Raw genomic sequence first — 15,273 nt, 5'->3', positions numbered from 1 at the left:
TATACTGACATTGTCATAGGGTAAAAAAGAGAGTGATAACACATAGCAGTGCAGCAATGGTAGCTTGCTATCACACATTTTCCATCTCTAGGAACCCAGACATTGTCGGTTCAATTGAGCTCAACCGACCCCCCCACCCTCTGGCTCATGGACTATAAAATCAATACTCAACCTTGATGACTAAATCAGCTAATCTGGGTGGTTGTCATTTCTTATGTGTCTATGGTTATGACATTAATAGGACATAGAGAGGCTTATCATTCATGTGCCATTGGAAATTACTTCTGTCCTGTCTGAGGGTATAATAAAGACCCTGACATGTGAATCAAACCTGAACAAAAGTATTCATCCACGTCCACAAGAAGTGCAGGAAAATTATACGATTTTGAAATAAATGTTTATTGCTTAACTCAAATGCTAAAATAATTGAAATTAATAAAGAAAAAGGCCTTTTAAGTTTACTTTGCATCCATACCAACATATTCACTCACTAGCTAAGCACATTAATACTCAATTCTATCCACATACATTCTTTACATTTCAACCAACAAACCATCTACACAGTAACTCAAATGTCCAGCAATTTATAACACACTTTTTCATAAACAAATAAAAAATGATTATAAATACAAAAGATAGAAAGCAGAGAAAATGTTTCACTACAAACAAAAAAGGAGGGACCAGCACAAGGCCAACTTGAGTTTGCATGACAAGGTCCTGAGAACATAGGACGTTGTCAAGGAAAATGGCCATATCTGGGTTAAAGGTGTGTTGACACTGAGCTGGTGTAAACAGAATCACCTCAGTGAGGCCAACTGCAGCCAGTGACCTGGCCTTTCCCGGCTTCCTGTGGCTGTCTCAGGTGAACACCTTGGATCCTCTACTAGACCCTCACCATGGAAGTAGCATATCTCCTGTGACCTGCTGCACTGTCTCTCTCCCTTGTCCAATCACCCCTGCTTGTTTCCAAAACAGCAAAGACTAACTACCTATGAATTCTCTCTGAGGGGATGGGACCTGTGATCCAAACTGAGTGAATTAACCTCCAGTTCTTCCTCCATATCTTCATCATCCTCTTCCTCAGAGCTGGAGTCATCGTTGTAGAAGTGGAGAGTGGCTTGGACAGGGAAATTGTCCAAGACCACCTTCCCCAAATGAGAGAGATATTCCTCAGTCCTGGACTTTGGCATGAAGAGCCTATGGATCAGATAAATGTATTTAGTATTTTAAAATACATCAGTGTTTTACTATTTAAAGAAAGTAGAATATACAAAAATTGTCTTCATGAAGTTGATAGTAACATCAAATCATCAAATTGATTCAGGGCACAGCTCTTTTCCCCAAATTTGTCTCAATGTGGTCACAATACCAACTTGCTTTCTTCTCTCAACTGCCAACAGTCTACATACCTGACAGGGTGCTGGAATCCATGGGCACCTTTGGTCATCTGTCTGGTTCTTGATGACACATTCCCTTGGCCAAACTAAAGAGGACAAGTAGCCATGATCATTTAACTCAAATTAACAGACCTATATAATAAAAAAATATAGCATTGCCAAGGACCTGTGACAGTTAAGTATTAGATACTCTTGTTCACTAGGCTACAGGTTTCTTGTGCTGATAGGTTGGTTGAAATATAATTATTTTATAATTTAATTGTAGGCCTTAAGCAGTTGCAGAGAAGGGAATGCCCTTACTTTATCTAGAAGTCCAGTTTCTCTGTGACAGGGAATCCATGGTCTCCATATTACCGGATAACTGTAAATGTTGAAAATAATTTATTGAAGTGGTTTTTACTTCCACATTCCAAGTAGGTTAAGTAGGCTAAAGATACCTTTCATACCTTTGAAGTGTCTCTTCAGTCTCCGCGTATCGTCTCATGCAACTCATTGGTTTGGCTTTCATAGTGAGCGACGGCAGCTGCGTATCCAGACCAAGAGGGAGCATCTTCTGTCCTCGACTGACCCTCTACCTGAAAACTCTGAGACTGAGAGGCATATGGTCAGGTATGCTGTTTATCAAGGTTTTCTCATCTTGACCGTTCACTTGAATAAACAAAAGTGGAGTTGTGTGGGGGAGTCTTTGAGATCTGTCTTCAGCTGTCAAGTTGCAGGTCCCCTTCCTCCACTGGTCCCTTAAGGATATGGAAATGGAAGCTTTTCAAATGATGATCATGAAAAGTTAGTTATTCAGGTATAAAAGCAATCATTTTTTGTTGTTCTCTTTTTCGTTATGTTGTTTGACTTTTCAGCCCTGGCTGTCTCTGCATTTATTTTATAGGGCTATCCTATAGTTCTTGGTAAGTGTACAGGTAACATGCATTTGTACTGGGCACAATTTGATTGAATGGATTAGAATTAGTTTAATTCTCATTTAAGGAAAGCAATTGTATAACATTTGGTGAGTTGAGGAACAGTTATAGCCTCTCACATTGTGTATTTTCTCCTAATATAAATTTGAATTTTTCTTTCCCTGATAAAGTTGCAAATAATCTATCTCTCGCTTTCAATTTCAATTCAATTTAAGGGGCTTTTTTGGCATGTGAAACAAAAAATTAAGTGAAATAGATAATAAACAAAAGTGAAATAAACAATAAATAAAAAGATTGTAGTAAAAATTACTCACAAAAGTTCCAAAAGAATAAAGACATTTCAAATGTCATATTATGTGTAAATAGTTAAAGGGAAAATAAATAAACATAAAAATGGGTTGTATTAACAATGGTGTTTGTTCTTCACTGGTTGCCCTTGTGGCAACAGGTCACAAATCTTGCTGCTGTGATGGCACAATGTGGTATTTCAACGAATAGATATGGGAGTTTAGAAAATTGGGTTTGCTTTCTAATTCTTTGTGGGTCTGTATAATCTGAGGGAAATATGTGTTTCTAATACGGTCATACATTTAGCAGGTTAGGAAATGCAGCTCACTTTCCACCTCATTTTGTGGGCAGCGTGCACACAGCCTGCCAACGGCAGACCTTTCTCAATAGCAAGGCTATGCTCAAGGAGTCTGTACATAGTCAAAGCTTTCCTTAAGTTTGGGTCAGTCTCAGTGGTCAGGTATTCTGCCACTGTGTACTCTCTGTTTAGGGCCAAAAATGTGTCAAGTAATTATCTTTTTGTTCTCACAATTTGGTTGGGTCTAATTGTGTTGCTGTCCTGGGGCTCTTTGGGGTCTGTTTGTGTTTGTGAATAGGGCCCCAGGACCAGCTTGCTTAGAGGACTCTTCTCCAGGCTCATCAGGTTAGTTTGAGAAACAGACGCCTCACAAGTCTTCAACTGGCAGCTTCATTAAATAGTACCCGCAAAACATCAGTCTCAACGTCAACAGTGAAGAGGCGACTCTGGGATGCTAACCTTCTTTTGTGACACATTCAGAGCTCTGTTTTTCCCGTGATTTAATCCTCTCGTGTATGATAGGTTTGGCCTGCCTCACTAATGATCAATTAGCCTTTTAAAATGACAAACTTGGATTAGCTAACACAACATGCCATTGGAACACAGGAGTGATGGTTGCTGATAATGGGCCTCTGTACGCCTATGTAGATATTCCATTAGAAATCTGCCATTTCCAGCTACAATAGTCATTTACAACATTAACAATGTCTACACTATATTTCTGATCAATTTGATGTTATTTTAATGGACAAAAAATGTGTTTTTCTTTCAAAAGCAAGGACATTTCTAAGTGACCCCAAACTTTTGAACGGTAGTGTATATGCGACCAAACATATCTGTTTGGTAAAGAAGAGTACTCTATGACTACCCACTAGGCAAAAACTGGTTGAATCAATGCGGTTTCCACTTCATTTCAACCCAAATGAGGACGTTGAATCAAACAACTGTGGAAAACTGATTGGATTTGCAAAAAGTCATCAACCTAAATTCAATGACTAGTAATGGGGTCGGAGGGGATGGCTGTTGTTTTACGGGCTCCTAACCAACTGTGCTATTTTGTTTTTTTCACGTTGTTTGTAACTTATTTTGCACATAATGTTGCTGCTTCCATCTCCTATTACCGAAAAGAGCTTCTGGGCATCAGAACAGTGAATACTCAAACTGGACAAATATTTTTTCTTTAACGAGTCAGACGCGAAGGAGTGCACGCTAACCAAGGTTGCCAGGTGCACGTGTTTCCTCCGACACATTGATGCGCGCTGTGTTAAGAAGCAATGCGGCTTGGTTGGGTTGTCTTTCGGAGGGTGCATGGCTTTTGACCTTCGTCTCTCCCAAGCCCGTACAGGAGTTGTAACGATGAGCCAAGGTAGTAATTACTAACAATTGGATACCACAATATATATTTTTAAAAAGGCAAAGCGGCAAAACAGAACTAAGATTGAATCCTACTACACCGGCTCTGACGCTCGTCGGATGTGGCAGGGCTTGAAAACTATTACAGACTACAAAGGAAAACCCAGCCGCAAGCTATTATGTGGATATATTGGAGTGGCCATCACAAAGTCCTGACCTCAATCCTATAGAAAATGTGTGGGCAGAACTGAAAAGGTGTGTGCAAGCAAGGAGGCCTACAAACCTGACTCAGTTACACCAGCTCTGTCAGGAGGAATGGGCCAAAATTCCCCCAACTTATTGTGGGAAACTTGTGGAAGGCTACCCAAAATGTTTGACCCAAGTTAAACAATTTAAAGGCAATGCTACAAAACACTAATTGAGTGTATGTAAACTTCTGACCCACTGGGAATGTGATGAAAAAATAAAAGCTGAAATAAAGCATTGTCTCTACTATTATTCTGACATTTCACATTCTTAAAATAAAGTGGTGATCCTAACTGACCCAAGACAGGGCATTTTTACTGGGATTAAATGTCAGGAATTGTGAAAACCTGAGTTTAAATGTTTTTGGCTAAGGTGTATGTAAACTTCCGATTTCAACTATATGTGAGAATACTGTTCATTGACTACAGCTCAGCATTCAACACCATAGTGCCCACAAAGCTCATCACTAAGCTAAGGACCATGGGACTAAACACTTCCCTCTGCCATTGGATCTTGGACTTCCTGACGAACCGCCCCCAGGTGGTAAGGGTAGGCAGCAACACATCTGCCACGCTGATCCTCAACACTGGGGCCCCTCAGGTGTGCATGATTAGTCTCCTCCTGTACTCCCTGTTCACCCACGACTGCGTGGCCAAACACGACTCCAACACCATCATTAAGTTTGCTGACGACACAGCAGTGGTAGGCCTGATCACAGACAGCGTTGAGACAGCCTATAGAGAGGAGGTCAGAGCCAGGACAACATCCTCTCCCTCAATGTGAGCAAGACAAAAGAGCTGATCATAGACTACAGGAAAAGGCGGGCAGAACAGGCCCCCATTAACAGTGACTGGGCTGTAGTGGAGCAGGTCGAGAGTTTCAACTTCCTTGGTGTCCACATCACCAACAAATGATCATGGTCCAAACACACCAAGACAGTCGTGAAGAGGGCACGACAACACCTTTTCCCCCTCAGGAGACTGAAAAGATTTGGCATGGGTCCCCAGATCCTCAAGAAATTCTACAGCTGTACCATCGAGAGCTTCCTGACCGGTTGCATCACCGCCTGGTTTGGCAACTGCGCGGCATCTGACTATAAGGTGCTACAGAGGGTAGTGCGTATGGCCCAGAACATCACCGGGGCCAAGCTTCCTGCCATCCAGGACCTATATACTAGGCGGTGTCAGAGGAAGGCCCAAAAAAATTGTTAAAGACTCCAGTCACCCAAGTCATAGACTGTTCTCTCTGCTACCACACGGCAAGCAGTACCGGAGCGCCAAGTCTAGGACCAAAAGGCTCCTTAACAGCTTCTACCCCCAAGCCATAAGACTGCTGAACAATTAATCAAATGGTCACCCGGACTATTTACATTGAAATGCCCTCCCTCCCTTTGTTTTTACACAGCTGCTACTTGCTGTTTATTATCTATGCATAGTCACATTACCCCTACCTGTACAAAATAACTTGACTAACCTGTACCTCTGCCCATTGACTCGGTACCGGTACCCCCTGTATATAGCCTCGTTATTTTTATTGTGTTACGTTTATTTTTTAATTGTACTATTTTTACTTTTGTTTATTTAGTAAATATTTTCTTAACTTTTTCCTGAACTGCATTGTTGGTTAAGGGCTTGTAAGTAAGCATTTCATGGTCAGGTTATTTTCATGGTCAGGTTCTATTCATGGTCAGGTTCTACCTGTTCTATTCAGAGCATTAAAATAAAATACAATTTGAATAGATTTTTTGTTGATTTCACATCAGTTGAAAACAACCAAATGTCACTCAAAACTACACGTTTAACTGGGGCTCCCGAGTGGCGCAGTGGTCTAAGGCACTGCATCTTAGTGCTAGAGGCGTCACTACAGCCCCTGGTTTGATCCTGGGCTGTATCACATCCGGCCGTGATTGGGAGTCCCATAGGGCGGCGCACAATTGGCCCAGCGTTGTTAGGGTTTGGCCGGGGTAGGCCGTCATTGTAAACAATCATTTGTTCTTAACTGACTTGCCTAGTTAAATAAAGGTTAAATGGAAAATAAAAACTTTCATCTGTGCACAGTGGGTAAGAAAAAACATCAATACACTAGTTTTATATTGCAGTGAATAAGTCCCAACTGCTATATCACCACTAGACACTGAGGTCTACAATACAGCCATTAACTGTATTGAAGGTGTATGTGTGCGTGACTGAGAGGATGCATGCTTATATGTCTGTGCCTTCGAGAATTCAGGATGGGGCTCTCTTGTGCTGAGTTGTCAGAGGTTTGGAACCTGAGACAAGCCACTTTGTCTCTCCTTCCGAGTGTTTCCCTCCGCTCCATTGTCCCTCATGTCTGCGTGGGACTGCACCGGTTTCACCCCACTCTGTGTTCAATGGGGCTTTTCTCCTTAAAAATGCTCAAAGAAAGAGAAAGCCTCTGGCCTCTTTGAAGTCATGCTTTAAAAAGGAAGTATTGAATATTGGTTGTTTCACTTTAAAAAGCACAAGAAAGAGGATTTCGACACCCACCATCTTAGATTGTTCTGAAATTGTTTATGTAGTTAGAAACAGATTAGACAAGAATTTCTGCAACATTATTTTGTTGAAATATGTGATCTCTGAGAAATTAAGCTACACTGAACAAAAATAAACACAACATACAACAATTTCAAAGATTTCACTGAGTTACAGTTTAAATTAATTAATTAGGCCCAGATCTATGGATTTTACATGACTGGTAATACAGATACCTTCTAAAAAAAGGTAGGGGTGTGGATCAGAACCAATCAGTATCTGGTGTGATCATCATTTGCCTCATGCAGCGCGATACATCTTTGCATTGAGTTGATCAGGCTGTTGATTTTGGCCTGTAGAATGTTGTCCCAGTCCTCTTCAATGACTGTGCAAAGTTGCTGAATATTGGCGGGAGCTGGTACACGCTGTCGTACATATCGATCCAGGACATCCCAAACATGCTCAATGGATAACATATATGGTGAGTATGTAGGCCTCTAAAACGGCATTGGAGGTGGCTTATGGTAGAGAAATTAACATTAAATTATCTGGAAACAGCTCAGGTGGACATTCCTGCAGTCAGCATGCCAATTGCATGCTCCCTCAACTTGAGACATCTGTGGGATTGTGTTGAGTGATAAAACTGCACATTTTACAGTGGCCTTTTATTGTCCCCTGCACAAGGGGCACCTGTGTAATGATCATGCTGTTTAATCAGCTTCTGTCAGGTGGATGGATTATCTTGGCAATGGAGAAATGCTTACTAACAGGGATGTAAACAAAATTGTGCACAACATTGTGAGAAATTGTATTTTTGTGCGTATGGAACATTTCTGGGATCTTTTATTTCCGCTCATGAAACATGGGACCAACTCTTTACATGTTGCGTTTATATTTTTGTTCAATATAATTGATTGCACCCAAATTGTCAATTTCAATTTATAGGAATGATATAATAAAACCTCTTAACAATGATTAAGATGCGAGGAATCCAAATAAATGATCAAACGCCACCCATGCTGTCATACTGTGTTCAACCGTGCTGGATCTTGCCTAGCCATCTTGTTTCAAGAGGACTAGAATGGAAGTCCCAGACCTTATTGTGTGTTATCCTCAATGATTTTACTAATGTGCATGTATGGCTTTTTCAAGTTTTATGTGTGCTTGTTTTTTAGAATGGTTGAATTAATAAACTAAACCCAAACCAAGCCCACCCCCGATGGCCAGGATACAGCATAAGTTCCCTATGTTTGACAAGATGTATGAAGTTGCGAGTATTGTTTATTCATTTTCATTTATTTATTTATTTGTTGTTGTTGTGGGGGGTAGATCAGCTTAATATTGCAGATAGATTGTAGCTTCCATCAATGTAATTGTCTCCATAATTTCCAAACCCCCTTTTTTTTATATACATACAGATGAAGTCGGAAGTTTACATACACCTTAGCCAAATACATTTAAAATCAGTTTTTCACAATTCCTGACATTTAGTCCTTGTACAAATTCCCAGCCCTAGATCAGTTAGGATCACCACTATTTTAACAATGTGAAAAGTCAGAATAATAGTAGAGAGAATGATTGATTTATTTCAGCTTTTATCACTTTCATCACATTTCCAGTGGGTCAGAAGTTTACATACACTCAATTAGTATTTGGTAGCATTGCCTTTAAATTGTTTAACTTGGGTCAAACGTTCGGGTAGCCTTCCACAAGCTTCCCACAATAGGGTGGGTGAATTTTGGCCCATTCCTCCTGACAGAGCTGGTGTAACTGAGTCAGGTTTGTAGGCCTCCTTGCTCGCACATGCTTTTTCAGTTCTGCCCACACATTTTCTATAGGATTGACATTAGGGCTTTGTGATGGCCACTCCAATACCTTGACTTTGTTGTCCTCAAGCCATTTTGCCACAACTGGAAGTATGCTTGGGGTCATTGTCCATGTGGAAGACGCATTTGCGATCAAGCTTTAACTTCCTGACTGATGTCTTGAGATGCTTCAATATATCCACATAATTTTCCTTCCTCGTGATGCTATCCATTTCGTGAAGTTCACCAGTCCCTCCTGCAGCAAAGCACCCCCACAACATGATGTTGCCACCCCCATGCTTCACTGTTGGGATGGTATTCTTCGGCTTGCAAGCACCCCCCTTTTTCCTCCAAACATAACGATGGTCATTATGGCCATACAGTTCTATTTTTGTTTCATCAGACCAGAGGACATTTCTCCAAAAAGTATGATCTTTGTGTGCAGTTCCAAACCGTAGTCAAACCGGTTTTGGAGCAGTGTCTTCTTCCTTGGTGAACGGACTTTCAGGTTATGTCGATATAGGACTCGTTTTTACTGTGGATATAGATACTTTTGTACAGTTTCCCTCCAGCATCTTCACAATGTCCTTTGCTGTTGTTCTGGGATTGATTTTCACTTTTCGCACCAAAGTATGTTCATTTCAAGGAGACAGAACACGTCTCCTTCCTGAGCGGTTTGACGACTGCTTGGTCCCATGGTATTTATACTTGCATACCATTGTTTGTACCGATGAACGTGGTACCTTCAGGCGTTTGGAAATTGCTCCCAAGGATGAACCAGACTTGTGAAGGTCTACAATTTTTTCTCTGAGGTCTTGGCTGATTTCTTTTGATTTTCCCATGATGTCAAGCAAAGAGGCACTGAGTTTGAAGGTAGGCCAGGTACACCTCCAATTGACTCAAATGATGTCAATTAGCCTATCAGAAGCTTCTAAAACCATGACATCATTTTCTGGAATTTTCCAAGCTGTTTAAAGGCACAGTCAACTTACTGTATGTAAACTTCTGACCCACTGGAATTGTGATACGGTGAATTATAAGTGAAATAATTTGTCTGTAAACAATTGTTGGAAAAACGACTTGTGTCATGGACAAAGTAGATGTCCTAACCAACTTGCCAAAACTGTAGTTTGTTAACAAGAAATTTGTGGAGTGGTTGAAAAACGAGTTTTAATGACTCCAACCTAAGTGTATCTGAACTTTGGACACACCAACTCATTCCATGGTTTTTTATTTAGTTTTACTATTTTATATATTGTAGAATAATAGTGAAGACATCAACACAATTAAATAACACATTTGGAATCATGTAGTAACCAAAAAAGGGTTAAACAAATCAAATATATTTGATATTTGATATTCTTCAAAGTAGCCACCTCTTGCCTTGATGACAGCTTTGCACACTCTTGGCATTCTCTCAACCAGCTTCATGAGGTAGCCCTGGAATACATTTCACCTGGAATACATTTAAATTAACAGGTTTGCCTTATTAAAAGTTCATTTGTGGAATTCTTTCCTTAATGCGTTTGAGCCAAACAGTTGTGTTGTGACAAGGTAGGGGTAGTATACAGAAGATAGCCCTATTTGGTAAAATACCAGGTCCATATTATGGCAAGAACATCTTAAATAAGCAGAGAAATGACAGTACATCATTACTTTAAGACATGAAGGTCAGTCAATCCAGAACATTTCAATAACTTTTTACGTTTCTTCAAGTGCATTCTAAAAAACCATCAAGCGCTATGATGAAACTGGCTCTCATGAAGACCCAGAGTTACCTCTGTTGCAGAGGATATGTTACCAGCCTCAGATTGCAGCCCAAATTAATGCTTCACAGAGTTCAAGTAACAGACACATCTCAACATCAACTGTTCAGAGGAGACTTTGTGAGTCAGGCCTTCATGGTCGAATTGCTGCAGAGAAACCACTACTAAAGGACACCAATAAGAAGAAGAGACTTGCTTGGGACAAGAAACGTGCGCAATGAACATTAGACCTGTAGAAATATGTCCTTTGGTATGATGAGTCCAAATTTTAGATTTTTGGTTCCAACTGCCGTGTCTGTGTGAGACGCAGAGTAGGTGAACGGAGGATCTCCGCATGTGTGGTTCCCAACGTGAAGCATGGAGGAGAAGGTGTGATGGTGCTTTGCTGGTGACACTGTTGGTGATTTATTTAGAATTCAGGGCACACTTAACCAGCATGGCTATCACAGCATTCTGCAGCGATACGCCATCCCATCTGGTTTGCACTTGTTGAGACTATCATTTGTTTTTCAACAGGACAATGACCTCCAGGCTGTGTAAGGGCTATTTGACCAAGAAGGAGAGTGATGGAGTGCAGCATCAGATGACCTGGCCTCCACAATCACCCAACCTCAACCCAATTGAGATCGTTTGGAATGAGTTGGACCTTAGAGTGAAGGAAAAACACCCAACAAGTGCTCCACAATGAACTAATAATTATGCGTAATAATTTAGGCAGTTAATGTGAAGGATTGTTACCTACACCAGAACTGCCATTACAAAAATTACATTTCTGGCAAGCAATTATAATTTTAGCAAAGAATTATTGTTATTCATCCTATATTGTCCCTAACATCATTACCCCCCCCCCCCCCCCTCCCCACACACACACACACACACACACAGACACGCTCATACACACTCCCCACCCTTCCCCCACAAACAACCAAAAGCTCAGATGTTCAACAGTTGTTTCATACCTGAGCCCAACTCAAGAAAGAACTTGATGTGCGAATGCATATACAGTTGTAGCTGTTTGAGAAGGCATGCAACATTTAGCAAGAATGGGTTGTCCTACTGTAGCTGATGGAGCTCAGATACAACCCCTTCCCCTTAAACCCACACACACACTGGTTTCTCATGATCTGAGAGTCTTTAGGTGCCTTTTTCTATGGGACCTTATATAGACAGGTGTGTGCCTTTCCAAATCATGTCCAATCAATTTAATTTTCCACAGGTGGACTCCAATCAAGTTGTAAAAACATCTCAAGGATGATCAATGGAAACAGGATGCACCTGAGCTCAATTTCGGGTCTCATAGTAAATGGTCTGAATACTTATGTAAATAAGGTATTTCTGTTCTTCTTTTTTTTATATACATTTGCAAAAAAAAAAAAAAAAAAAACGTTTTCCTTTGTCATTATTGGTTATTGTGTGTAGATTGTTGAGGGGGAAAAAACGATTTCATCCATTTAGAATGAGGCTGTAACCTAACAAAATATGGAATAAGTCAAGGGGTCTTAATACTTTCCGAAGGCACTGTAAAACAGATAAGGACTTCTCCTTAGTGTATGGGTCGCTCAGGTGGGTGTATAGGATTGGGGACTGTTCCACCTTGATAGGACAATAAATACAAAAACTATATAATTTATTTTAAATCTGCATAAAATTGAAAGCTCTCTCTGTCACAAGTCCTGCTCACAGATACACATGGGTTCTGGCATTTGCAACCATTTTCCTTTTTCACTCACTTATCTCCACACTTCTACAAACACAAAAACGCACGCCTCACCTTCCATCACAATACACTTGCACATACCCACATACTGTGCCTTCTGTGTCCTCTGTTAGCTGTGTTTTTATCCCTACCATGTTGATTCCTACCTAATTTCTGACTTTTGAGTACTTTTGTGTTCCAGTTCCTTATAAATGAAGATGTATTATTTCAATAATGATCCTTTCTTCTAATGCTGGCTTTATCTATTTATAAATACTATAATTAGAAAGTTGAATACTAATTATTTGGACAACATTTCCTATCTTGAATGGTATACTGTATTTGTAGTTTATTTCTATTGTTAAATATTTTTGTATTATTTCAATCCATACCATGGATAATATTGGGTGTTCCATTATTCAACTCTATGGGAAGGTTGTAATATTTAGAATAGCCATGGAGTAGTCTTGGTGTCTCGGTACAATTTGGTTATCAATATACAGTTTATCAACTACGAGAGCCTCACGTTTCCCTTTTAATCTATTCACCTTGAAGAGTGGGTACAGAACTTTGCGCCGTTCTGCAATTTTCTTCGGGAACTGATCATTTATGCCTATTTTCGTGCCAGCGAGTCTTTTACCCAGGCTTTTAACAATTGGCAACAATTTGGCGCTCATTTCTCTGTCCCGAAACGTTCAAGTTTGATTTTGTCGACAGTATCACCTGGGATCTATAGCGCTGTAATAAATAATTATTTCACCACACTTTCAGGATCTTTACCCTAATTTTTGTTAAATACAAGTACTAGATTTTCTCTCAAAGATCTAGTCTGTATTTCAAGTAAGGCTTCTCTCAGAAACATCTTCTCCTTTTTAAGTTCTTTAACGTCCGTCTCAATCGTATTGCCTATACCTTTTTAGCTTGTTTGTTTCTTTCTCCATTGTCGCAGCCTTTTCTTCACTCATCTCGAGGCTCGTCTTCAACTCCTTTACAGCTTTACTGACTAGTTCATGCCCAGTTTATATCATTTATCAACTTTAGCAAGTCGGTTTCTACACTTCCGGTTTCTACATTTCCTTTTCACCACCATTCCCGGTCGTGTGTCGGTCGAGGAGCCTCGTTTTCTTTTGGGGATTGGTTCTCCATGCTTACTCTCTGACATGTTTGGGTGTTGATTCTATTGGTCGATACATTTCTGTAGCCTTATCATTTGTTTTGTGTTGTTATCCAGATTGAAGGTTATTGCCCACGAGTATGTTGAGTGAAGTATTAATATTTATTTTTAATATTTAACTTACAGATATTGAATATTACGTTTTTATCTTGAGGCATTCTGCACCGCTGTGTTCAGTCCACCATGACACCTCTCTCCACACACGGATACTTCTACTGCCAATGTTCGTCTAACGGTTTCAATGTTATGATCTCTAAGGACTTTCAATAGTAAAAGTCCCAAACACACATTCTAAGTGTTTTGCAATGGTATTGTGTTGGGTTTAATGGTAAATGTCACTAATCACACAACATATAGAGAGAAATGTTTTCTACTAATTTTATTGAAAAACATAGCGCCTTCAGAACGTTTTCATACCCCTTGACTTATTCTACATTTTGTTGCGTCACAACCTGAATTCAAAATGGATTAAATAGATGTTTGTCTCACCAATCTCCACACAATACCCCATAAAAAATGTTTTTAGAAATGCTTACAAATGTATTTAAAAAATGAAATACAGAAATATCTAATTTACATAACTAGTAAATACTTTGTAGAAGCCCCTTTTGGAGCGATTACAGCTGTGAGTCTTTCTGGGTAAGACTCTAAGAGCTTTGCACACCTGGGCTGTGCAACTTTTGACCATTATTCTTTTTAAAATTCTTCAAGTCCTGTCAAATTGGTTGTTGATCATTGCTAGGCAACCATTTGCATGTCTTGCCATAGATTTTCAATACGATTTAAGTCAAAACTGTAACTCGGCCACTGAGGAACATTCACTGTTGTCTGGGTAAGCAACTCCAGTGTATTTGGCCTCGTGTTGTAGGTTATTGTCCTGCTGAAAGGTGAATTTGTCTCCCAGTGTCTATTGGAAAGCAGACTGAACCAGATTTTCCTCTGGGATTGTTTTACCCCCCATCCCCCCCTCCCAACAAAAAAACTCCCTAGCATACCCATAACATGGAGTGGATTCCATGCAGCGACCCAAAAAAAAAACAACTCCGAAAAAGAGGGAAACGAGGCGGTCTTCTGGTCAGACTCCGGAGACGGGCACATCGTGCACCACTCCCTAGCATTCTTCTTGCCAATGTCCAGTCTCTTGACAACAAGGTTGATGAAATCCGAGCAAGGGTAGCATTCCAGAGGGACATCAGAGACTGTAACGTTCTTTGCTTCACGGAAACGTGGCTCACTGGAGAGACTCTATCCGAAGCGGTGCAGCCAACGGGTTTCTCCACACATCGCGCAGACAGAAACAAACAACTTTCTGGTAAGAAGAGGGGCGGGGGCGTATGCCTTATGACTAACGTGACATGGTGTGATGAAAGAAACATACAGGAACTCAAATCCTTCTGTTCACCTGATTTAGAATTCCTCACAATCAAATGTAGACCGCATTATCTACCAAGAGAATTCTCTTCGATTATAATCACAGCCGTATACATCCCCCCCAAGCAGACACATCGATGGCTCTGAACGAACTTTATTTAACTCTTTGCAAACTGGAAACCATTCATCCGGAGGCTGCATTCATTGTAGCTGGGGATTTTAACAAGGCTAATCTGAAAACAAGACTCCCTAAATTTTATCAGCATATCGATTGCGCAACCAGGGGTGGAAAGACCTTGGATCATTGTTACTCTAACTTCCGCGAAGCATATAAGGCCCTGCCCCGCCCCCCTTTCGGAAAAGCTGACCACGACTCCATTTTGTTGATCCCTGCCTACAGACAGAAACTAAAACAAGAGGCTCCCACGCTGAGGTCTGTCCAACGCTGGTCCGACCAAGCTGACTCCACACTC

At 40.5% G+C, this 15,273-nt stretch overlaps 1 long non-coding RNA gene across 1 annotated transcript; it reads right to left on the bottom strand.

The window, feature by feature from the left end:
• Positions 1-452: 452 nt before the first annotated feature.
• LOC118966723 lies at positions 453-13,264 on the bottom strand. Its single transcript, XR_005053606.1, has 5 exons — positions 13,168-13,264; positions 1,844-1,987; positions 1,698-1,758; positions 1,410-1,483; positions 453-1,197 (listed from the first exon to the last, which is right to left on the bottom strand). It is a non-coding gene; the product is annotated as an uncharacterized LOC118966723 (long non-coding RNA).
• Between the last annotated feature and the right edge of the window lie 2,009 nt (positions 13,265-15,273).

The sequence above is a fragment of the Oncorhynchus mykiss genome, chromosome 10 (genome assembly GCF_013265735.2).
Source record: "Oncorhynchus mykiss isolate Arlee chromosome 10, USDA_OmykA_1.1, whole genome shotgun sequence".
NCBI classification, from domain to species: Eukaryota; Metazoa; Chordata; class Actinopteri; order Salmoniformes; family Salmonidae; genus Oncorhynchus; species Oncorhynchus mykiss.
Note: the sequence above shows the minus strand (reverse complement) of the source record. Positions and strands in the feature narration are given on the sequence as shown.